This window comes from Choloepus didactylus, chromosome 2 (assembly GCF_015220235.1).
Source record: "Choloepus didactylus isolate mChoDid1 chromosome 2, mChoDid1.pri, whole genome shotgun sequence".
In the NCBI taxonomy this organism is placed as follows: Eukaryota; Metazoa; Chordata; class Mammalia; order Pilosa; family Megalonychidae; genus Choloepus; species Choloepus didactylus.
In genome coordinates, this window is record NC_051308.1 from 97,989,940 (window position 1) to 98,013,527 (window position 23,588).

Consider the following 23,588-nt stretch of genomic DNA (forward strand, 5'->3'; position numbering starts at 1 on the left):
TCACTTTTGACTTCTGTGATGTAGAATTATCCTTTAAAGTAATGAGAGAGGAAACAAAGAGAAGACAAGCAGCATAGATACCTTTAAACCAAAATGACACAGAGGAAGGAACTTGGTTGCATCTCAGGGCACGTGTCCTCAGGGGTCTGATGCTCCCATCCCTCTGGGTCAGGATGGCTCACCGAGCCCTGTCCCATTTTGCTGGTCCCTGCAAATGACTGGTATGGAGAGAATCTCTTTGGCCAGCTTTGGCTCTAAGAAGAAGAGGGTGAGAAGGTTGGGTTTCACTCGTATTTCAGAGGCAATTTCATCCATGTTCTTCACATATAGCATTCTGCGAGCTACACCTGGACTGTTCAAGAATCTGACACCAGAAGGGAACAATTAGAAACCCAGATTCTGGTCCCTCTCTTCACCTTCAAGTATTGTTTCTGTTCCTTATACCACATGGAACTTGGTGTATATGGAGAAGCTTAGCTCAATTAAGCCCATTCTTCATGTATATGAATTGGGTGAAATAAAATAACTGTCTCTGTGTTCAGACTCACATGTTGGTTTCTATCCTTTAATAATTGCGAGAGTTATTTGATAGTCATAGGCATGTTTATGTGAATTTTTGGTATTTTAATGGATTATTTTCCTTTTCTAGCTTCTATGTTTTGGACTGTTTCATTTTATCCCAAAGTTGGTTGTTACTGTATAATAGGAAGTCACTTTGGTCTTTAGGTGTTGATATATGAATTATGAGAAGTATAGATTAGGTGACAGAAATAAGACTCTTGTAGCTTAGCTCAGCATAGGAATATAATTAGCTTGTTTTAAAATTTCTTTGAAATATCGTTTTTGTTTCCTAATCAGAGTTAGCATATGTTCCTGGAGTTTTGGTTTTCAGTGTACAGATAACTTGATATGTGTGAAGAATCTCAGCCAGCTCTAAGCCTGCTCTTACTTTTGATCTTTGAGAGAAAATTTCCACTGGGATTAATTCCACCTAGAGGTTTCTTAACTCACTCCCCCAAAAATTATTTTTCTGAATAATTTTATTAACTAATTGTTCACATTGTTTTGCCTGAGTTAAGCCCTTCAAATGAATAAATTTGTCCTTCATTCCTTCATTTGTTTCCTGGCGAACTTCATTTACAAGAATAGAACTTGCTAGTAAAGAGGCATGCACCAAGAGTAAAAAGACTCTCTTATGAAATCTTGTTTGGCTCTGATTTCTTAATGACAAAAATATAAGGGCATGTAGCATTAGCACGTGAAGAAACTGATTTGGTTTCATTGTGGTTAAATTTCTTACTATTTTTCCAGGTTGTTCCTCTTCTGTTTGATGTCAGTCAGCATATCACTCACTGAAGGTAATGTGTTCAGTCCTAGGAAAGAAAATCCAGAATCTGAAGAAGAAATTTTGACAAAGAACCAAATCAAGGGAAATAGGTTTAGGAAGATACTTTCATGAATCTGAAAATGAATTAAAGTATAATCACTTGTAGAGCGATTTGTTTTTTAATGAAGGACCAGTCTTCAACACCCAAGAAAATCGAAATTCGTTGTATTTCAGGTTTTGGATTTAGACAGATAGAAACAGCTATTGCATTGTGGTTTGTCTGAGTTCCTCTCAAATTACACCATGTAGTCAGAAGCCCATTGTGCTACCATGCCGGGAAGGCCAAGATGTACCTTGGAATACGCCTGCAGCCCATTGGCTCTGGAGTTCTGATGAAGGAATGGTGGCCCTCACTGGCGGGGGATGCCAATGAAGGAGAGTGTTATACAGAACTCTTGAATCATTTTCCAAAAAAGGGGAAGAGAAAGTATATCCTGTGGCAAAGATACAGCATCAATGCCCTCTTCTGTGCCATCCTCAATGATGACTGATGTCCTAGTGAACTCCTTCACATTTGGTTTTACCTGTACTCTTCCAGAAATTATGCAGTTGGGCAGTTCATCACTGAAAGTAGCCTGATGGCTGAGAAATCTTCCAGAGAGTGTGAGATTCAAGGGCACGAATGTAAATTTTATTTGGAAAGACGAGCTAAGTGAATGTCTAAGGGAGGAATAACAATCCATCAGATTTCACTCCTCAATACTTTTCTTGTCTCCTCAAAGAATATCAGATTAAAACTTTTTCAATCCAGTAAAATACACAGATTTTGTCATCCTTTCTGACATTTATTCTAACTTATTGTGGTCAGTGAAAGATTTCAATGATTGCACTGGATGTGGTCTGAGAAACTTTGATGCCCATGCAAATTACAAGTGAATCTATATCAAAGGAAACATTTCAGGAGAGTATAGTAGAAAGACCCACTGCATTATGAAAATTAGAGTAATAATGAGAGATAACAATTATAATATGGGGCTGTTTTAGTTTCCTAGCTGCTAAAACAAATACCATATAATGGGATGGCTTAAATAGTGGGAATTTATTGGCTCATGGTTTTGAGGCCAGGAGAAGTCCAAAATCAAGGCATCACAAGGTGATTCTTTCTGCAGGCTGGTGATTTGGGGCTGCCTGCTGGCAATATGAGGGTTCCTTGCCTTTTCCATCACATGCAGTATACATGGCAGTGTCTTCTCCTTTCTCTTCTGGCTGTTCCTCGTGGCTTTCTCCCTCTATCTGTCTGAATTTCTTTCATTGTAAAGAATGTATACCCTCTTTACAAAATTGTTCCCCGTGCTTTCTCCCTCTCTCTGCCTGAATGTCATTCTGCTTATAAAGTACTCCAGTAATCTGGATTAAAGCCCAGTCTGATTCATTGGGCCACACCTTAACTGAAGTAACATCTTTAAGAGGTCTTATTTACAATGAATCCACACTCCCCAGAATGCAGACTGAGACCAAGAACGTATCTAAACTGGGGTACACAATTCAATCCACCACAGGGGCTATTTGGACTTTTGCACTTGTAGCACTGTCTTTAGCAATGTATAGTTACTCTCCTTGATGTTAACTGGAGAGGAAAGAGTTTACACTAAAACATACAATTTTCCCTTGATGAATCAATTAAGTGAAAAAAGGCATGCTAGGTTGGGGTCACAAATAAGAAAGAGATAATTGTCCCTATTGTGCCGAAGTCACATATGATTTGTGGGGGGCTTCAGATAAGTACACAGGCAGTTATAATATAGTGATGATTATTATGATAAGGGAAATAAATTGTGCTTGTGTCCACCTCTTATTCCAACAATCAAAAATAAAGTAGCAAAAGTCAAAGGAATGTAGTACAACATGTAGAAGGTGGGAGCTGTTGGAGATGCTGGGATATTTTAGGAATCTGATTTCTTCCTCCCATGCTCACAAGGAAGATGAGGCGGTGGATATCTCCGCCACACATTACAGATTCCATTTAAGGTGCAAGCTGATTTTCAAGGTGCTAGAATGCCCTTCAGCCTGGAACTGTGGAGGGCACCTGTAGGGCTTACAATCTACATTCTAGGTCTCTGATTGTCATGCCTGCTCCAATTGTGAATTTAAAAAAGTTCCTAAACCACACCTGTGCTGCAGTTGTAGACCATAAACAGCGTGATTGAATTTGGCATTTAATTTATTTTCTGTCCACTGGTTGATCAAAGAAGCAGGGAAAATGTCATTTAGAATTCTCTTAAAGCAAGTGAAGAGGGTAATGTCTATGGGGAACCCATCATCCCAAACTCGGTTCCACATCCATGTACCTCATCTTGTGCTGAGAAACACCTGGAAGAGGGAGGAAACAATACACAGCAATCATTTCCTTTCATTGATGGTGTGTTTTATTAATACAGAAATGTTTGAGTGATAAGATATCCTAGACCAATTTCTCTGCTTTTGCCTTCTTTGCCTGTTCCATTCTCCTAAATATCTTCATTGCACACATTTTGGCTGATAATGCCCTGTCCCCTCTCCCTCTCCTTGAGGAAGATTCAACTAGAAAATTATGCTAAGTATTTGATTATGTTTTTCTTCCCTCCTATTGCTTTTCCAAGCACCAAAGTGAAAGGCTTTATGGGAGGCTAATTATCTTTGAGAAAATAGTTGTTAAATATTTAAATATGAAGAGTCGGCAGCCTGGGGCCTAGAATACAAGTGAGCTACGCCCTGTGTGAAATATACAGTCAGGTGGTTTGCATGTAGAAACAGAGTTGTCTTATTAATTAATGATTAATATCCCAAGAGCACATATTCTGGTTCAGGTCCTATACATACGTTGTGAATACAAAAATGAATAGAGCATTGTTCCTTATTGTACGCAGCTCATGGCTAGAGCAGGACACAGAGTACCAAACCTGTTCAGGAATGGGGCCGAGTTCACATGCTGTATCTGCTTCAGAATTCCCAATGCCGATGATAGCTATTCTTTTCTCTACAAATTCTTGTGGTGTCTTGTAGTCACAACTAAGGGTATATGGACCTTTAAACCTTTTGATACCTGTGAGAAAAGAGCAGAATTGTTCAGACCCAGAATGTCCATAGGAAATGAGATGAAAGCATCTAATAAAAAATGCTTCTAATGCTCATGTCATGGGTATAGCTCTAAGTACTTTACATCTATTAAATCATTTAATGGTCACAACTCACTGATGTTGACACTAATACTCTTCAGATCTCTGGAAACCATCTTTCAGGTGACCTACCTGGAAAGAACTTCAGTGCAAAAAGGAGTTGGTGTATAGTGATCACTGCACACCGTGACTTCATCAAAGATGTGGGCTTCCTGCCTCCTCCTAGTCTCAACCACGACATCCCAGTGGAAGGGAATTCAGGACGCTTCTTCACACTGTACACCTTCATCTGGGAACAAAGAACAACCTTCATCTCTGGCCACCAATTTTTAATTTCTATCCTTTTCCAGAACTTGAAGAACAGATAACTCATAGCTCCCAGCCTGGGTAGGATCTGGCACCTAATTCTCTATTAGAAATCTTCAGGAATTTTCTTGTGAGGCTTTTACTCTTGCCTCCTCAACTGAGAATAAGGCTGTGATTGTGGCTCTATAATATAGACACCCAAATCACCTGATTTATTGACTGCTATACGTATACCCAAATGTAAATAAGAAAGCAGAATTGGAGCACAGTATTCTAGGTGAGTGACTTTGACTTATCTCCTAAGAGCCCCATGGAAGAGCTAACCCAATGTCAGCACTGTGTGGAAACTGTGGTGACACACAAATGAGAACAGACACATCTTTGATAGTCTTGAGCCCACCTGGACTCCACAGTGAATGGTGGTTATGATAAACTCACTATTTTCTTACCAGAAGTTTGATGTATCTTTTAAGGTTGAAGTGCTTGGTGTACCTTCTGATATACTCCATAATTTTGGAATTTTGTAAATAATTGGGATAATAGTCAGGAGCAGGATAATCACTAAAGGCTGTCATTTCCTTAGAAGTGTTGCATGTCACAGATTTGTACATACTGGGCTTTCGACCTTCAGGATTCTCCTGCAAGGAACAAAGATATCTGGACTGAACAACATTGAGGCTTCTGAGTCTAATATTTTCCTCAAAGCAGAAAACAGTCAAGTATCCATTATCCACCATAATAGAGATGGTCAAATAGTGAAGATAAACAATTTAATTCAATTATCTCAATTAATTTTAAGGCTTTGATTCTACTTCTTCATGAAGGAAATGATACCTTGGGTTTCAGCTGCTGAACCTGATAAGGGGCAGTGGAGTCACAGACAAAGATATATGGTATATTCCTACTTTCCTGGGCCATATTTCCAGCAATGTCTTCACAAGGAGGATGAGGGGTCACATGAAAAAATATCTCCTATTGATTATTTTATTTGATTCCCACAACAAACCTATGATGCGGATATGATTATCATCTCCAATATCATGTAATGGAAAAATCCCTTCATCAGTCAAGTTCTGTGTCACCCAACACAGAATGACATTCTTTTAATGGAGAAAAATCTCAACACATAATTGATAAAATTACAAATGTAAAAGCAAAGAGAAAAAGATCCCAAAGCACAAAAACTCTTTGAAATATTGTGTTCTAGCTTTACAAAGTAACATAAAACTTAGTATTCCAATGTTCTAAACATCTAATTTGGTGCTTTCTTTAAGTATATTTCTCCTCTGTGAATTAGAAGCTGTTTGAGGGGGAGGATATAGCAGACTGAGTCAATTTACTGATATTTTCTAATACTATTTTTCTTATTCCCATAAAACTGCTATTATTTTATGTTTCTCTGAGATTGTATTTCCCTTCTTCCAAAAATTCTATGCAATAAGCTCTCTCTCCTGGTCATTGATGGACCATATTCAAGCCTATTTTCTATCTAAGTTCATATAAAGGTATAGGATCTTTATTACTATGGGCTTTTTGAGGGGAGATAGGGACTATTTAAACTTCTATCATCTCTCACTTTGCATTTCTTAACCTGAAGTGAAACACCTCTTGTAGGTAGGTATGGAATAAAGGAGATAATGTAGTTGTAACTGATATTCTTCCTAAAGCATTCACAAAACCTTTATCAAATATATAAAACACAATAAAACTAACTCTGAAGTCCTCAGTGTCACAGCAAAATGAACTATATTCCTGAAAAACAGAGAGTGAATGTGCCATCTCTTGTGCTCTTACAGGGTTGAAGTTTACCTTTTGGTGATGGTTCATATACTAAGACAACTCCTTGTTTCCCTTTCTTTTCCACTTAAATAAATTAGGTACAGTTGTAGAAATGAGCATGCTGTCTATATTTTTTAAACCTAGTCATTGTTATTGATTGCACATAGGGAGTTAAAGAAGTGGATTAAAGGTTTACATTAGGGGACAGAATCTGCTATAAACTAAGCATTTAGTCTTGCTGGGAATATTCAAAGAAATACTAAATCGATGGAGCAGATTTGTTTGAGAACTATTGTCACACCTTCTCTGTTAAGTTGGTTTCTTTTCTGTGGTCCCAGGTCACCACACACATCACCACCTCCACTTGGTGCCTCCCCATTTAGGAAAGACTTCTCTGAGGCCACATCCTTACCACTTCCCTCTGCTATTGCTGTACCTGGGATACATTTTATTTCACTGTATTTTTTATTTCTTTGCATTTTCATGTTTTTCTTTTTTTTTTTTTAATATATATATCCATTGCCTCTCTAGGAGATGACATCCTTATGCAGGGTTTGTGTCATTCATCTGCATAATAAAGACGGGGGACAAAATGAGAATGGAGGGAAAGGATTAGAAAAAGTGATATCATGGGACGACTTCTGATCACTAGAAGAGTGGGCCAGGAATAGGTGCCTCGAAAATAAGCAATCGGTAGGCTTTCTACTCAAAATTTTCCCTATTAGCATAATGTATCATTTTGTCCACTCAAGAGAAATAAATTCCATTGAAGAAGCTAGCTGATGATGCATTAAAGCAGCAGGGCAGGTTTCAAGACTTTGCAGCCAAGTACTTGGGCATTGCATTAAGGTCACTACCAATGGAATATATCCAGGCACCTGCTGGCTTCTTTGCCTGTGCCCCCTGCATTGTCAGATGTCACCACAACATTGTGTTTCCATGGAGACTAGCCCACTTAAAACTCCACAACTACTGCTGTGAATAATTAAAAGAGGACAAACCACAGAGTTCTAGCTCCTTCCCCCTTAGGAAGACATCTTACTGTCACCCTACTCTGTCTAATCTGTTTTGCTGGAATCTTCGGCTGTGGTCCCTGGATATTTCTTCTTTTTGAAACAGCTCTCCAAAAGCTCAAATATATGGGAAAGTAAAGAAAACAATATGAAGCAGATCTTCCTAACTGTGTGCAGAGGGGCACTGGTGTGGGACAAGTGGGTTGTAGGTGTGCTGAACCAGGAATGGTGAGGAGTGTCCTGGGGCTACTGCTCCCCCAGGCCGGTTACATGAAACCTCCAGGCTGCCTTGTGTCCACTTACTGTGACTTAAACATTTCATTATGTTTTATGTGTGCCATGAAAGTAAGAGGATTGGGAAGCACCAATATAAGACATTTGTGTACATACCAGTCAGATGAACAAATATTGTCATTTTGGCCACGTTCATTTTAGAATACTTTCTGAAAGAATAAAACATTATAGACTCAGCTAAAGCTCCACAGCCCCCACCATCCCCCTCCATCCCACTCCTTTTGCTGCCCTCCACAAAGGTAACCACTATCCTGGAAGTGGTACATATCCTTCCTGTGCACGTGTAATGCTGAGTTACATGTGTGCACACTTTTAAGTCTATAGTGTGTTTGCAAATTTTACTTAAGTGATTTCACACTTTAAGCATCATTTCACAATTTATTTTTAATTAGGCATCATATGTTTTTGATTTTTAATATTTTATTCTTTGATTCATATGCATTTATAAGGGTTACTGATACATTGTGATTTATTGCTACCCTGTTTGTATTTCCTATTTACCATATCTTTTCTTAGCGCCCCCACCTCTTACCTTTCAATTTAGATTGATTGCATTTTCTTTTTCAACACTTACTTTCTTTTTTTCTACTGGTTTGGAAGTTATATATTTGCTTTCTCTTCTTTACTGATCACTCTTAAATTTTAACATGTATGCTTGACTAATTATGAGAGTTAATGAATGATATAAGAACCTCAGACTACTTTAATTCCAATCACTACTTATCTTCCCATATTTCACTTACTTTGAGTTACTATTGTTGGATATTTCATTTCCATCTTATTATTAACTAGCTCCATTTAATAATAGAGGTTGTTATTAATTTTTTAATAGTTAATGATTCTTTAGAATTGTTCATTTGTTTGTCGATGTTTATGCACTGTTGCTCCTTGCAACCCATTCTGTGCTTCTAGTTCAGTTTTCTTCACATTGAAGAGCACATTTTAGTAGTTATTTCAGAAAGAGCCTCTGAGTGGTAAATTCTGTGCCTGGTAAATTCTCAGTCATTGTAAACAACCATAACAACAAAAATAACCCAGGCTTAGTTTTGCCTTCTTGAATTACAGTCTAATTTGATATGGAATTTCTAGTTTTAGAATTGTTTTCCATTAGGAATCTGAAGATAATTTTCTGGCCTTTTGTGTTGCTGATAAGAAATCTATCAATCTAATTACTGTTTCTTTGAAAATAATGTTTGTCCCCTATCTGGGTTTTTAAAAAAATATTTTCTCTTTGTCTTTGGTATTATGCAGTTTCACAATAAATATATGTAAGTTAGAATTTAAAACTTATTTTCCTCAGAACCTTTCAATGTGTATTCCTGTAGTTAACATATCTGAAAATTCTCAGCCATTATCTCTTTGAATATTGCCTGTCTGCCATATTTTTCTATTGTTTCTTTCTGGAACTTCTATTAGGTTGGTCTTTATTATACTAACCCCATGTATCCTAACCTCTTTTAAAAAGTATTTTCCACCATGTTATCTCTTTATCTCCTGAGTGGCCCTGCATGGCAGCCTTCTCTTGTTTGGAGCTAAAAGTAACAAAGACTTTCGTTATCAAGCATCATTGTGTTGTGACCATCCAGTAAACCTATAATCATACCTAGTATCATGTAATTATAAAGGAGCTAACAATTTTATAGTTTGTCTGTTTCTTGCCTTGGGAATTTATACACCCTGCACTTAGTGTAAATTTGGACTCCACGCCCATGGGTGTCACATGCCTGGTGTTTTACTCCCTCATGGGGCCTATTTTTCATCACTCAGAGTCCTGGGAAAGGACAGGCCTCCTCGATGCTTCCCTAGGACACAAAATTCCTCTACTCTGACTTTTACTCAGAGGGTGGCCCTTTTATGGTCCTGGCTCTTTACAGGGTTCAGATTTTGAGGTCCCCTTGTTACGTGGAATTTGCGTTCAGTTTGCATTTAAAATCCCAGCCTGTTGGCTATAGGCTCTATTGAGCTCCTGTGGCTACTTTGACATCAGACCATGTGCTTACTGCTCTGACTTTAAGTTCTCTCTTCATTTCTGAACCCAGGAATTCCTCCTCTTTATTTCAATTCACTTTATGTTATTGTTGTTGTATTTGTTATGTGGGAAGGGAGTGAAATGGTTGTTCATATTAGCTCAGTCTACCAGATTGTTGGAATTAGCAGTCTCTTGATTCTATTAATTTTTGGAACCAAAGGCTTTTGACAACATCTACAGATCCTCTTTTATTTATGCATTAGTAATTGTAGTTATCATATACATATATATTTATACACATACACACACACATATGATCACCTGCATGAAGTGGCCATAGGACAAGTCCACCACCTGAAGCAGCATGAGGACCAGGTCCCCTGGGGCATCTTGAGATATGAGAAGACATCCTTCAGGTGACGTTCCTTGAACTCCATGACTGGATGCAGACAGATGCTAACATCAAGCTCTGGTGTCTGCTGGCTGCAGTACTGTCTTACCATGGCCTGGTAACCTTCAACAAATATACATAGAGATGGTTGGCTTTCAAAACCCTCTTTTCTTAGCATTTTTCTTATGATGGTAATTCCTCCTAGGACACCCAGTACTCACACATATTGTATTATCTTATAAAATTCTGTGCTCAAGAAAGGATCTAATATTTCTTTATGCTAAAGTGTAAATGATCTGAAATGTATCTATTATCTCCCCCAGTGATATTTATATTCAAACAAAGGTCTTACAGAGAAAGGAAAGTAATATTGATCGAACTTTTAGATATGTCAGACACTATGTCAAGTGATAGTCTTTCCCTTCATTACTGAAAATATCAGAAAGGCAGCATTTTTTCTAAGAGTTTTGGACCTTCAAATTCTAAAAGGGATTATGGCTATACATTGGTTATGATTATGGCTATTAGAGATTTGCATAAATCCTGATATGTTGTCATGACCCTCAAGGAGAAACCAATGAACAAAGAGATTTGCTTCTTGCTCTAAGGAAGCTTCTAACCAGAGAGAGAAACATTGTTTTATGATATACCCTTGCTATATGTATTTACTAGCAGAAAGAATCTCTAGAAAAGCTCAGAAAGGACAAGGAAGGCAGGAGAAGAAAGCCAGGAATGGTTTGCATTGGGACTTAGAAACTGATGGTTTCCAAGGGGGACTAGAGAGCAGTACAAAGTTCAGTGGACAAAAGATTGTAGCAAACCTGGGGATGAATCAGGCCACCACTCATTTTCCAGGGGTTCTATAAAATGATGCTAGTGATTCTAGGCAAAGAAAATTCAAATGTAGATGGGCAAGTGACAAAATAGCTCTGAGTGATAAAACCACCCATTTGGGGTAGGACACATGGGAGTTGACATCAATCTAAAACAGAGATATGAAGAATAGACAACAGCATCCTGGGGATATGCTGGAGACAACATCAGAGCTGTCAATTGGAATGGTCTTTAGACAAGCTTCCACTTTTTGTGGGAAATTGAAGCACTGAGAAGTTGGCCTTGGCCTTGGGAAGGGACTCCTTCCAGACTGGAGGGAAGGAGGGATACAAGGGGAAATGGGGGCAGAAGTTTTGAGGAGTCTTATATTTGATTGCCTCAATTTTGTTAATGATGTGGAAGGCAGGATCACAGCCTGAGGGCGTTCGGGATGTGGGCTGAGCTTGGGCTTTGAGCAAAGAGGTAGAAGACTGGAGGAGGTCGCTGAGAGGATTGAGAGAGGGAGATGAAAGACAAGTACACAGTCCCCAGTGAGGTTGATCCTGATCGCCCTGTCTAAAATTACGGATACCCGTTCACCTGCCCACATCGTCACTTCTGATCCCCCTTAATTCACTCTGATTTCCCTCATAGCATTTACCATCTTTGAATACACCCTTTAGTTTACCTATTGGATTCAGTTTATTAGTTTTCCACCACTAGAATTTAAGCTCTATAATCATCTATTTTGTTTACTGTGGTATTCCAAGGACCCAGAACAGGCTCAGAGTAGGCACTAATACAAATTTATTGAATGGCTATTCACGTGGATTGCCAAGCAGCCCTGAGGGTGGAAACTGGAGCTTTGCAGAGACACCAACATTCCCAGAGATGTGTTTTTCTCAGCAGGACTGAACAGGTTGAGGGAGGTTGATATTGGGCTGAATCTTGGGTAAAGATTTTTCTAAGTGATATAGCAGAGGTGCAGTATCCAAGGTGTGTGAAAGTTCCTGGGATAAGCAATCTTAGGCAGGCCTGAGTATAAATGGGGTAGGAGAGCGTACAGATGGCCCAAATTCAGCTGAGTCCCAGCTCATGCAAACCACACATTCCAAACATCACCCACTGATGGCAGTGGGGCCTTTGTGCATTTCATCAGACTGAGCATCTGGGAAGGGCTGTGCCTACAGGTCACACCCTTGAATGACTACTGCTGATTAGGGGAAGGGAGGCCAGAGCCAAAGCAGGAATGTGCATCTCTATCATAATCAATTAATTAGTGTAGTTTTAATTGGAGGATTATCTCTGGTTTTATGTAGCATGTGATTGCACAGTTGCTCTATTAGCTAATCATATGTCAGATGAGTGATCTTTAACCAGGAGCCCATGGGTAGAGCCATCCACTGGGGTGCAAGAAGAAAATATTACGCTTCTACTGTGTTTACTTTTGTTTTAAATGTAAGAAATGTATTCACTTTATTGTATACAATATATGGATCTATAATGGCATGGGTCCCTTGTCCAAAGGTTCAAGGCACACACCCTTGGAGATGATCCTGGAGCAGGGAGGGTTTGACATGACACCTTCTCTCAGTCATTTCCTCTCAGCATTGGGTGACCTGTGGCTGTTTACCTGAGCCGGGTTATACGGATTTATAGATTATGTTATTTAGTTCAGGTAAGCTAACCTTCACAAAATGGACGTGTAGCTTAAAAGAATTATTTTCAAGAAATCCTTGATTGAAGATAATATCAATAATGCAAGCACAGGTTAATGAAGAGCCTCAGCTGACAAGTCTCTGATCCCTAGTACGAGTGCTTCACCTGGCATAGTAAGTGGTAAAGAATAATAATTGCATTCAATTCATCAAGTACTCTTGTTTTGTCAGTGTGGAGAGGCACTTAGGTGCCATATATCCCAATACTTTGCCTTTAACAGACTCCTAAAGTTTATCAGTAGTTTCTCTTTTTCATTTTCAGTATGTTTATTTTGTGAAGATTGATTTATACATATGTAGCCTAGAATCTATATATTATGTAAAACAAAAATCCAACATAAAATTTTTAATTGTAGTTGTGGAATGCTTACTTAAAACCTATTCCATGAGTAAGTGAAAAGTGAAATAAAAAACCCTAAAGTGAATGGAAGCTTTTTGTCCTCATTTAACTTTCTAATATAATGACTCTTAATGGTGGGAGGATAAGACAGCAGAGAAAGATGCAAACAACTGCCACTTAACCTAAGAAAGTTCTGAGAATGGTCTCTCACAGGGTTGATGACATATTTTCTCTAGTGTGTATGAATTTCCAGCCACCATTCTATTTCTCTGCCAATGTAGGCAGTGCCTTAATGGGATATCTTAACCAGAGAAGGCTTATGGCTAGCCCTGAATCCAAGAAAAGAAATTGTTTTTTTTGGCTTCAATCCTATTCTGGGTAAATTTACTGCCTGACAGAATCTACTTGTATTTTATGATGCATACACTTTTATATCTAAGTATTAAGTTTTTGCAAAAACTTCTTCAACTTCCAACAATTTCTGGCACCACCTGAAAATACAGTAGTAACTCAATCAATTCAACTCTGATTCTACCCAGGGTCAAGCCAGATCCCACAGGTTAAGGGCACAATTTTCTACAAGGTTGTCCTTCAGGTACCAGTTGCAAGTTCAGGGGCTGAGGCCACTCACACCTCTGACCAATTGACTACAAATTCAGGTGTTCCCACCGCCAACCGGGTTTAATAATTCACTAGAACAACTCACAGAACTCACTGAAAGTGCTACACTTATGGATATAGTTTTATTATAGTAAAAGGACACAAATAAGAAGCCAAAAGATGAGCTGCACAGGGAGCATCTCAAATGCAAGCTTCTTTGTCCCCTCCACACTGGAATCAGCAACTGTCACCCTCTGGCAGAGCAGTGATGTATTTCGTTAATCATGGAAACTCCTCATGGCTTTGAGTATACCCCCTTTACATGGGGTCTCTTTACATAGGCATGATTGATGGAATCAGTGCCCACATGGTTGAGCTCAATCTGTAGCCCCCCTGCCCTCCCAGAGCCGATATGAGCTGACACGACGTGGCTCAAAGCCCCAACCTCCTAATCATGTGGTTGGTCTTTCTGGTGTGACCAGCCCCCACCCTAAGGCTGCAGGTATGGCTGGCCCCACCCTGCAGTTATCAGCTGTCGTCCTGGGCCCATGACGAAAGACAGAAGACACCTCTATCATAGGAAATTCCAAATATTCAGAGGTTACCTCTTGTAGCCCCAACAAAGACATGTTCAGGTCCCAACCCTTGGTCCTGTGGGTGTGAACCCATTTGTAAGTAGGACCTTTGAAGATGTTATTAGGTAAGGTGTGCCCAAACTGAGTGAATCTAATATGGCTGAAGTCCTCATAAGCAAAGGAAATTGGGCACAGAAGGTGAATGCACGGGAGAAGGAAGAAGTTGGAAGTCCATGGAACCCAGAAGAAAGAGGAGAAAATGCAAGCATGTGCATTGCCATGTGAGGGAAAAGCCGAGGAACTCCAGAGATTGCTGGCCAACCGGAGGATACCCACCTGGGAAGGAAGCAAGACTTCTAGACTCTGAAACCGTGAGCTGGTAAGTTCCTCTTGTTAAGTCAACACTTTGTGTGGTATTTGTTTTAGCAGCTAGAAAACTAAGACACTTCCCTAGGAACTGGGGACAAAGACCAGCCAAGTTTTTCATTATGCTATACTAACATAAATAAAACTTATGGAATTATGGGATATTTGCAGTTTCGTTTAGAGGAGCAACAAGAATTTATTTGTAAATAACGTAAAATCTCCTATTTTCTACAAAAAAGTACTATCACTTACTGAAATTTATAATATTAGAAGTCTTTACTAAGAATTTTTGAGATGGGAGAGACCTTAGGTGAGGTGGTTCAGGTAGTTAGGTGAGCAGTGTGGTGCAGTGAAACAGACAAAGCACAGGCTTGGAGGTAGATGGGCATGACTTTGGGTCCTAGTTATTACTAGCTGTATGACTTTAGGCAAGCTACTTAACCTTTCTGATAATGTAACCTTATAAATGTGGGGAAAGCAGATGGTATCTACCTCAAAGTTTTCCTGGCATATATAGGTCCTTACAAATGCTGGTTACCTGGGTACACAGGATTTTGTAGTTGACTGGAGCCCAGGGGAAAATAGAATTCAAGTATATGTCTGTCATATCACATTAAGTAAATTGCTGCCAAAGAAAGGGAGAATCCTTTCCAGCATTTTGATATCTTGCTCCCTAAATTTTATTGTGTATTTTCAAGATATTTTTTTTCAATCATGAAAATGGCTTTCTTCTATTTGCCCTTGTAGGCACGGAGGAAAATGAAATACTCAGTTATCCCCAACCCATCACCCCATCCAACTGGTCCTGTTGGACTGAGTGCATGCTGTAGTTAGTGTTGGTGTGCTCCTGAGCAGTGCTTTTGCTGCAGTAATAGGAAAGGAAGCTATTGGAGCCTTCTTCTTTGGAAGAGCAGCTCAGTGGCTCAGGGGTTGACTGTGGAATTGAGAGAGAGGCACCTCCTGATCCCCACCATCTTTCCCCCTTCCCACCCTGAGCTGACGTGGGTGGGACCATACCTCCAGAGAAGCACAGGGAGTTGGGTGGGGATCTCAGTTAGGCTAATGGCAGGGAGGAAGAAAGTGTCCTTATAGGATCGAGGTGCAATTCATTTGTTTAGGATAAACTTCACCAGTATTGCCAATGGGGGAAATTAACAAGCAGCTTTCACAATTTTGCATCTCATCTGAAACTAAGGAGGGCAGTGTGGGTGTGTGTGTGTGTGTGTGTGTGTGTGTGTGACAGAGAGAGAGAGAGAGAGAGAGAGAGAGAGAGAGAGAGAGAGAGAAATCATTCAAGGAAACTATGGGCTAAGGAATGAGCTTCAGGACCAGAGGAATGGTTTTTGGGGGGCACTCATATCCCAAATTCCTATAGATTTAAAATGATTCTTGGTATCTGGGGATGTGAAAAAATCATTTTTGGATCATAGCACGGAACACCATTAATATTCTGTATTCCAAAAAATCTTAATTGGTATATGGAAAAGCATTTGAGTACATATTTGAGTTAAAACTCTGTGAGTTTATTTATACAAGTCCAGGGGCCAGTCCTACAGACACAGTTTTGTGACTTGGATTTTTGGAATAAATCTGCTCCTAAAAAGACTCTTGCCTTGTTGATGAGAGCAGCAGTGATGAAAAGGCACAAAGTGAAAGTGAGCTGTGGTTAGTAAATACACTTATTTTGTAGTTTTTGGAAAGCTGCATTATCATAGACTCTTTGATCTGTTCAGTCAACTAATAATTTTTGGATGACAGTTTTATTCCATCACTATACTTGGCAGTGGAGTATGCAGTTGTGTTACTGTAATTTCTGGTATACCACTATTCAACTTCATAGGCTAAAATCAAAATACTAATTCTCAATGGTCATTAACCCATGCTGGGATAGTGCCATTGTACATGGGTGCTCTACAAATGTTGTAAACTACCTACTTTTTAAAGAGAAATGGTTTTAGATATTTTACTTGTGAATGTGTAAGAGAAAATAAATCAGAGGTAGGAATGTCTCTCCAACCCACCTGTTTTAGTTTGCTAATGCTGCCGGAATGCAAAACATCAGAGATGGATTGGCTTGTATAACAGGGGGTTTATTTGGCTACACAGTTATAGTCTTAAGGCCATGAAGTGTCCAAGGTAACACATCAGCAATCGGGTACCTTCACTGGAGGATGGCCAATGGTGTCTGGAAAACTTCCGTTAGCTGGGAAGGCACATGGCTGGTGTCTGCTCCAAAGTTCTGGTTTCAAAATGGCTTTGTCCCAGGATGTTCCTCTCTAGGCTGCAGTTCCTCAAAAATGTCACTCTTAGTTACACTTGGGGTATTTGTCCTCTCTTAGCTTCTCTGGAGCAAGAGTCTGCTTTCAACGGCTGTCTTCAAATTGTCTCTCATCTGCACCTCCTGTGCTTCTTCAAAGTGTCCCTCTTGGCTGTAGCAGCTTGCTCCTTCTGTCTGATCTTATATAGTGCTCCAGTAATTTAATTCAGAACCACCCTGAATGGGTGGGCCAACACCTTCTTGGAAATTATCCAATCAGTGTCATCACCCACAGTTGGGTGGGGCGCATCTCCACGGAAACACTCAAAGAATTGCAATCTAATTAACACTGATAGGTCTGCCCACACAAGATTACATCAAAGACAATGGTATTTGGGGGGACATAATACATTGAAACTGGCACACCATCAAAATACACACAACAAAAAAATGAATCAGCTTCCCATCTTCTCACATGGAGACTAAATCTTGGGTTTGGGACTTAGATTAAAATACTCAGATTCTCATATTGGAACAAGCATCTTTCTCCAGTGTTCTTATCTTCCTTTAGGTTGCTTGAGGAAGTTATGTTATTTTCCCTATGTAGAGGATACACATTTCTAAAATTCTAATATGTTTTGCCACTATTAGTGTTGGAATTAGCATCTCCAAGGGTTTAAGAGAAATTAGTTGTATAACCATGTGTCCCCAGAGCTTTTTAAAGAGTAATTCTTTGATGTCTTCTTCAGTTTATTGTTTGGTTATTGGTCTAGTCACATTTTTTTTTTTTACTCTTTCTTGTACCAATTTTGGAAATTTACTTTTTCTCAGGAAATTGGCATCCTTAATTACGATTTAGTGCATGAATCCATAATAGCAGCCACATAACTTTCTGAAATTTTCTGTATCTGTTCTTATGCCCCTTTCTTCTCAGTTGGTGTTTTCTCCCACTTTGTAGAGAGGAACTTTATTCTTAGAATGTCCAATACTTTAACTTATTTTTTGAGTGTTCATTTAAAATTTCCATTCATAAAGATGTCTGTGTTTGGTATCTTTTACTGAAAAGATTCCTGCATTTCCTTTCCCTTTCTCCCTCCAGATCAGAGCTAGTGGAAGCTGGACCACTCCGCGGCTCACTCACTGGCGATCTGAGTGCCCGGGACAGTGGCTGGCCTCTACCTCCTCAACTGAGGGCCATGGCTGGTCTCATGGGCATCTCTTTACATAGACGCTTTGAGCTTCCAAATTTACAGTAGGTGAAGAGACCCAAAACAGTGGAAACAAACCAATTAAAATAGGAGAATTTATACAAGACACTACAGAAGCAAGAGTGAAATAAAGTTTAAACTGAAGTTAACGGTAATAAAATATTGAGGAATAAAAAACATACATTCAAAAAGAAATAATGTACCCATCAAGAAAACAATGAATTAAGAAATAGAACAGCAGTAGAATTATTTTATAATGCTTAGATATTATTCTTTAAAAGCAAACAAGATGTGTGGTGCCTAACTAGTGTTTCCTGATTATGTTCTCCTCCTGCCTGGTTGCCCATAGCCCTTGGAGTTGGACATGGGTTGCTCAGGGCTGTGTTAGGTAGAGGCTGGAACTGGGAAAAGATTGTGCAGTGCTTTGCTGAAGGAAGGACTCTTACGATTTTATCAAGTAAAGGTAAAATTTGAACCAGATTTGAAATGCTGTTTTGCCAAAGGATGTCAGTTGACTGCACAAGGACAGTAACATATCCTAAAATACTGCAGGCTAGAGCAGACTTTGCCTCTTGAAAATTTTATTTCAGGACCCCAAAGCCCATGGCTCCTGTGAAAGGCTGCCTTTAGTTTATCTTCATCACAGTCATTCCATGAACAAATTGAGACCATAATAAATATTCATTAAAATATAATAACTATAGATAACTGCTTATGATTAGGTCCTCTTCCTCATTCAATATCTGAATACCTTTGGATAAAACTCAAGACAGTCTTCTTTACATTAAATTCTTCTTTAAAACAAACACTCTCAGTTATGGATAGTCACACTTTGTATAGTTTCTCCTAAATATGTGTCTATTTTATTTTTGGATTAAAAAATTTTTTTCTGCCACCCCCATTAGGTCAGAAGCAGCCAAGGGCAGTGATCCTAGATGTTTATTTCCCTACATCCTTACTGAGCTTTAGAACAGTTCCCTTATCTGTATGCATAGTCCTCATTTAGTAAATATGTCATTAGTGTTAATGCTGAAATTAGTTTTTGCTACGGTCATTTGACCTCAGAAAAAGCTTCTGTGGATCTTTTAACAATTCCTTTACCCCTGTCATAGAAATAGTTGGAAACACGTTGAATATGGAAACATATTTCTCCTCTCTGGAGACAACCACTGTTGCTAGTTTCTTGGATAATGACCATTCATTTATCACTTTATTTATACATTTTATTCTTTCACAAATTTTAGCATACTCTAAATGCTGTATCTTACATTTTTTTTTAACTTATTGATATATTTTGGAGATGACAGAGTTGAGGGAGCTTTTCTCCCCCATGACAAATATGGGAAACTTCAAAAAGAGGCTCTACTTGGAGGGCTTAAAACTGGATGATTAATTCAAGTTTTAATATTTAATTGGTCTGGAAGTTTTTAATATCTTGAGGATGAATCTGTTTGTTAATGTTCAAGAGTGACGAGAAAACTTCAAGATTTGTCTGAGATTTTATCCATGAACAGGGAAGATCTAGTTGCCAGGATGGATTGATAGGGGTTGTGGTGCAAAACAATGAACCTGTTTTCCATTTGGGACCTACAATGGCCAGCGCATCAAATAAAAAGTTTGTATTTATTAATTTATTAAGCAATTCCTTCTTATTGGACATTTAGCTGTTGCCAATTCTTTACTTTTAAAAACCATGCCTCAGTGACTCTCCTTTTAGGTAAATTTCACAGGATTGCATCTGTAGGGAACTTCCTAGGAGTGAATTCCTGGGATGAAGGGCATTTTTGCAAACACATTTTTCCAAAACTTTTTATACTTACATGGTTTTATCATATTATCCTAACGCCATGAGAACGCCTGTTTCCTATATCCCTGCTAGTGCAGTGGCTGACAACACTTTGACATCCAGTGCTCACTAATTCGCATGGTGTTGGCCAATTTGCCATATAGCTGAAATCACGACCCTTGCTGAATTTCTTTGTTCTCACTTTTCCTGCTTTTATTTTCTTGGGAGAACTGAGCTCTGCCTCCAGGGTTTCCAGCCGGGGACCCGTGCTGCGGAGGCTTTTTGGTTCAGGGCTTCTCCTGGGGGACGGCGGTAGCGGCGGCGGGAGGGGCTGCAGCATCTCCTCAGGGCTCGCCGCCACCTACTCCCGGGCGTCCTCGGCCGGCGGGTCCCGCGATGGCTCCCCCCGACCCACGTGCCTTGTGCGCCTGGTGCAGTGCCAGCGGCCTCAAAGGCAGTCCGCCTGGGGCACGCTGTGTCCCAGCACCCGCGCCGGCGCCGGCTGTCCCCGCGTCCCCCTCGCTGGTGGCGGCTGCAGCCCTTTCCTCCCTCGCCGCCTCCTTGCCCTTGCGGGGTGGTTGCTCCGCCTGCCGGCGCCCACAGCGACTCCCTCTTAGCAGCCCCTACAGGCGACATCTGCCGACGGTGCGCCGTGGGCGCGGGGACGCGGCAGACCTGCCTTTCCCCAGCTGCTCCAGGCGGGGGACGCCCGGGGATAGGGAGCCCCACTGCCCGTCCCCACGCCAGGCTCCCCTCCCCCGCCGTGTAATTGTTGTTTATAATATCCCACAATCTGAGTTTATTTGATGTTTCTCTTGATTATATTTAGGTTATGCATATTTGGCAAGAATATCATGAAAAAAACGTTGTGTTCATTCTCACTGAGACACATCGGGAAGCACGTGAGTGATGTCAGTTTGTCCTGTTATTGATAACTCTGATCGCTTGGTAAGATGGTGACTACCAAGTTTCTCCACTATAAAGTTACTATGTCTCCCTTTGTAATTAATAAGCATTCTGTGGGGAGATACTTTGGTAGTGTAAATATGTTATTCTTCATCAAATTTTCATTCTTTGCCTTTACTTCTGGCCTGAATCAGTTATTCCTTTGATCCAGTTATTACTATGATGGTTGGCAAATGTTGACTTTCTAATTATATTATTTCCTCTACATTTGTAGGTAGGGGTTCTACCAAAATGTATAATTTCCTTATAGTATGTTGCCAGGATAAAAATACAATTTTAAAAATTATTGGCCTTGTAATATCCGTGAATCTTGTTAAAAATCTTTATTAGTTCTGGTAGTTTGTTGTTGCTTTGGATTTCCTCTGGATACGTAGTATTATCTGAGAATAAAAAAAAATGTGTCTTTCTTACTTTCAAAATGTTATGCCTTTTATTTATTTTTCTTGCCTTATTGTACCTGGTAGGATCTTTAGTACAATGTTGAATAAAAATGAGTTAGAAGACGTCCTTGTCTTTGCTCCCAAGCCCATGAGGAAAATGTTCAATATTTCACCATTAGTAAAGGCTTATCTGTAGGTTTTTCTCAGATTTTCTTTTTCAGATGAAGGATTCCCTTCTAGTCTTATTTTGCTGAGTATATTTTTTAAAAATCATAAATGCATATTGAATTAATGTATGCTTTTCTGCATCTTTTGAAATAATCACAAGGTTTTCTGCTTTAGTCTGATAATATGATGAATCACATGTATTTATTTATTTACTTACTTGTTTGTTTAGTTGTTTGTTTATTTATTTGTTTTGGGGCATATTTTAGTTTCCTTGTTGCCAAAGCATTGGGGTGGCTTAAACAATGAGAATTTACTGAATCATGGTTTTGAGGCCAGGAGAAGTACAAATCAAGCTGTCATCAAGGTGAGTCTTTCTTCCTGAAGTCTGGTATTATGTGGCTGGTTGCAGGCGATCCTTGGCTCTTGGCTCATCTGTCACACGGCAATGGACAGGGCAGCCTCTCCTGGTCTGTCCCTTCTCTTCCAGGTTCCACTGACTTTTCAGCAGCTTTTGGTTGCTCCCTCCATGGCCTTTTTCTCTCTCCGTGACATTTATTGGGTTTTTAGTAATGATATCAAGACCCGTCCTGGGTCATACCTTATCTGAAGTAACCTCATCAAAAGGTTCTATTGACACGGGTTTGCTCCCACAGGAATGGACTAAGTTTAAGAATATGTCTTTCTGGGGGACATAGCTCCAAACTACCCTAGGGCACATGATTTTGAATGTGAGGATCAATATTTCTTTATTGAGTATGGAAAATTCTCATCCATTTCTTTTCAAATATTGTTGCTCTCTCTCTCTTCTCTGTGACTCTGTTAGATATATATTGCAATTTTTAATTTTATCCTCCCAGTTTTTTTATTTCTTTTTCAGGAGTTTTCCAAACCTTTATCTCTTTGTGTTACATTCTGAATAATTTACTCAGATACATCTTTCAGTTTTCTAATTGGGTGTGTCACAACTGCTGTTTAATTCAATTTCTTAAATAATTTCAATTATGATAGTTTTCTCCTCTTGATGTATTTTTCAATCTGTGGGATCATTTTAAAAAATAGTTTCTTGTTCTTTTATACAGATTTATGTGTAAAAGTTTTATCTTTTTAATCATTTTAACCATACTTGTTTTAGAGTTCCTTTTTATTTTTTCACCTCCAGGTTTCCTTCATTCTTGTCCATTCTCTATACTGCAGGTAGATTGTTTTTGAATGAGAGTCAGGTTATATCACTTCCCTGTTCAAAATTCTTTAAAGGTTTTCCATCATAATTACCAATACACCACCCCCCTTCCCCGCGCCTGTTTTCCCTTCCCCCAGATATTTGCAAAACCCATTCCCTCCATTCCTCCAAGTCTCGGCTCAAATATTACCTAATTAGGGAGGCCTTTCCTAACAGACTCCTCGGGTGCGCTGGTTCGTATCCTCTCGCCTCATCTCTAATTCCAGCCTCAGCTGCGGTAGACGGTACTGTACGAGCTTCCTCTTATCTCAGGCTGACAGCGTCTGCCTCAGACTCATCCATCGAGTCTTCCACTTTATGTCCAGGGACTCCTCAACACCGAGGACTCTCGAGGGAGCTCACTTAGCCCATACTCCTTGGAAATGCTTGGAAATGCTCAGGAGTTAATACCCCCAGGGGCAGCCCTCTGTCAATGAGGGATGAGAACCAATGGATAAAGCATCCGGCCCCCCATCCTTTGCACAGACAATTCTGGGAGAAAAAACCCCCTGTTACCTTTGGCAGCAGTAACACACCCTTATGTGGACTTTCTTCTCCTTTTCTGTTCCCCTTTTTTCTGGTCCCTCATTCCTGTTCCTTGGGATCGCCTCTACGATAAACCACCTGCACATGCCCCTTATCTCAGGTTCTCATTTTCAGAGAACTCAGCATAAGACACCATCCCTAACCACCCCATCTAAAATTGCATCCTATTTTATTTTGTCCTTACCTTGCTTTATTTTTGTCCTTACCACATACTGCTGTGTGACATGATATTATATATTTACATGCTTATTTGTTTATAGACTCCCTCAATTGAATGTTTTTCCTCATTGTAGTATCCCCAGTGCCTAGAAAAATGCCTGACACATAGTGGGTGTTCGTATGTATTTACTGAACATGGAGGATGGATGAGACACAGTGCTAGGTGGTTAATCTGCTGCTTGTGTTGTTTTCT

The 23,588-nt window shown here is 39.6% G+C and overlaps 1 long non-coding RNA gene and 1 pseudogene across 1 annotated transcript in view; one reads left to right on the forward strand and one right to left on the reverse strand.

The window, feature by feature from the left end:
• The window catches only part of LOC119526398, a 36,924-nt gene extending 35,534 nt beyond the window's left edge, over positions 1–1,390 (forward strand). Inside the window, exon 5 of the long non-coding RNA XR_005215174.1 lies at positions 1,372–1,390. This is a non-coding gene — a long non-coding RNA (uncharacterized LOC119526398). The remainder of the gene's footprint in view (positions 1–1,371) is intronic.
• Positions 1,391–1,636: 246 nt separating this feature from the next.
• LOC119512357 lies at positions 1,637–20,237 on the reverse strand (annotated as a pseudogene).
• Positions 20,238–23,588: the final 3,351 nt, after the last annotated feature.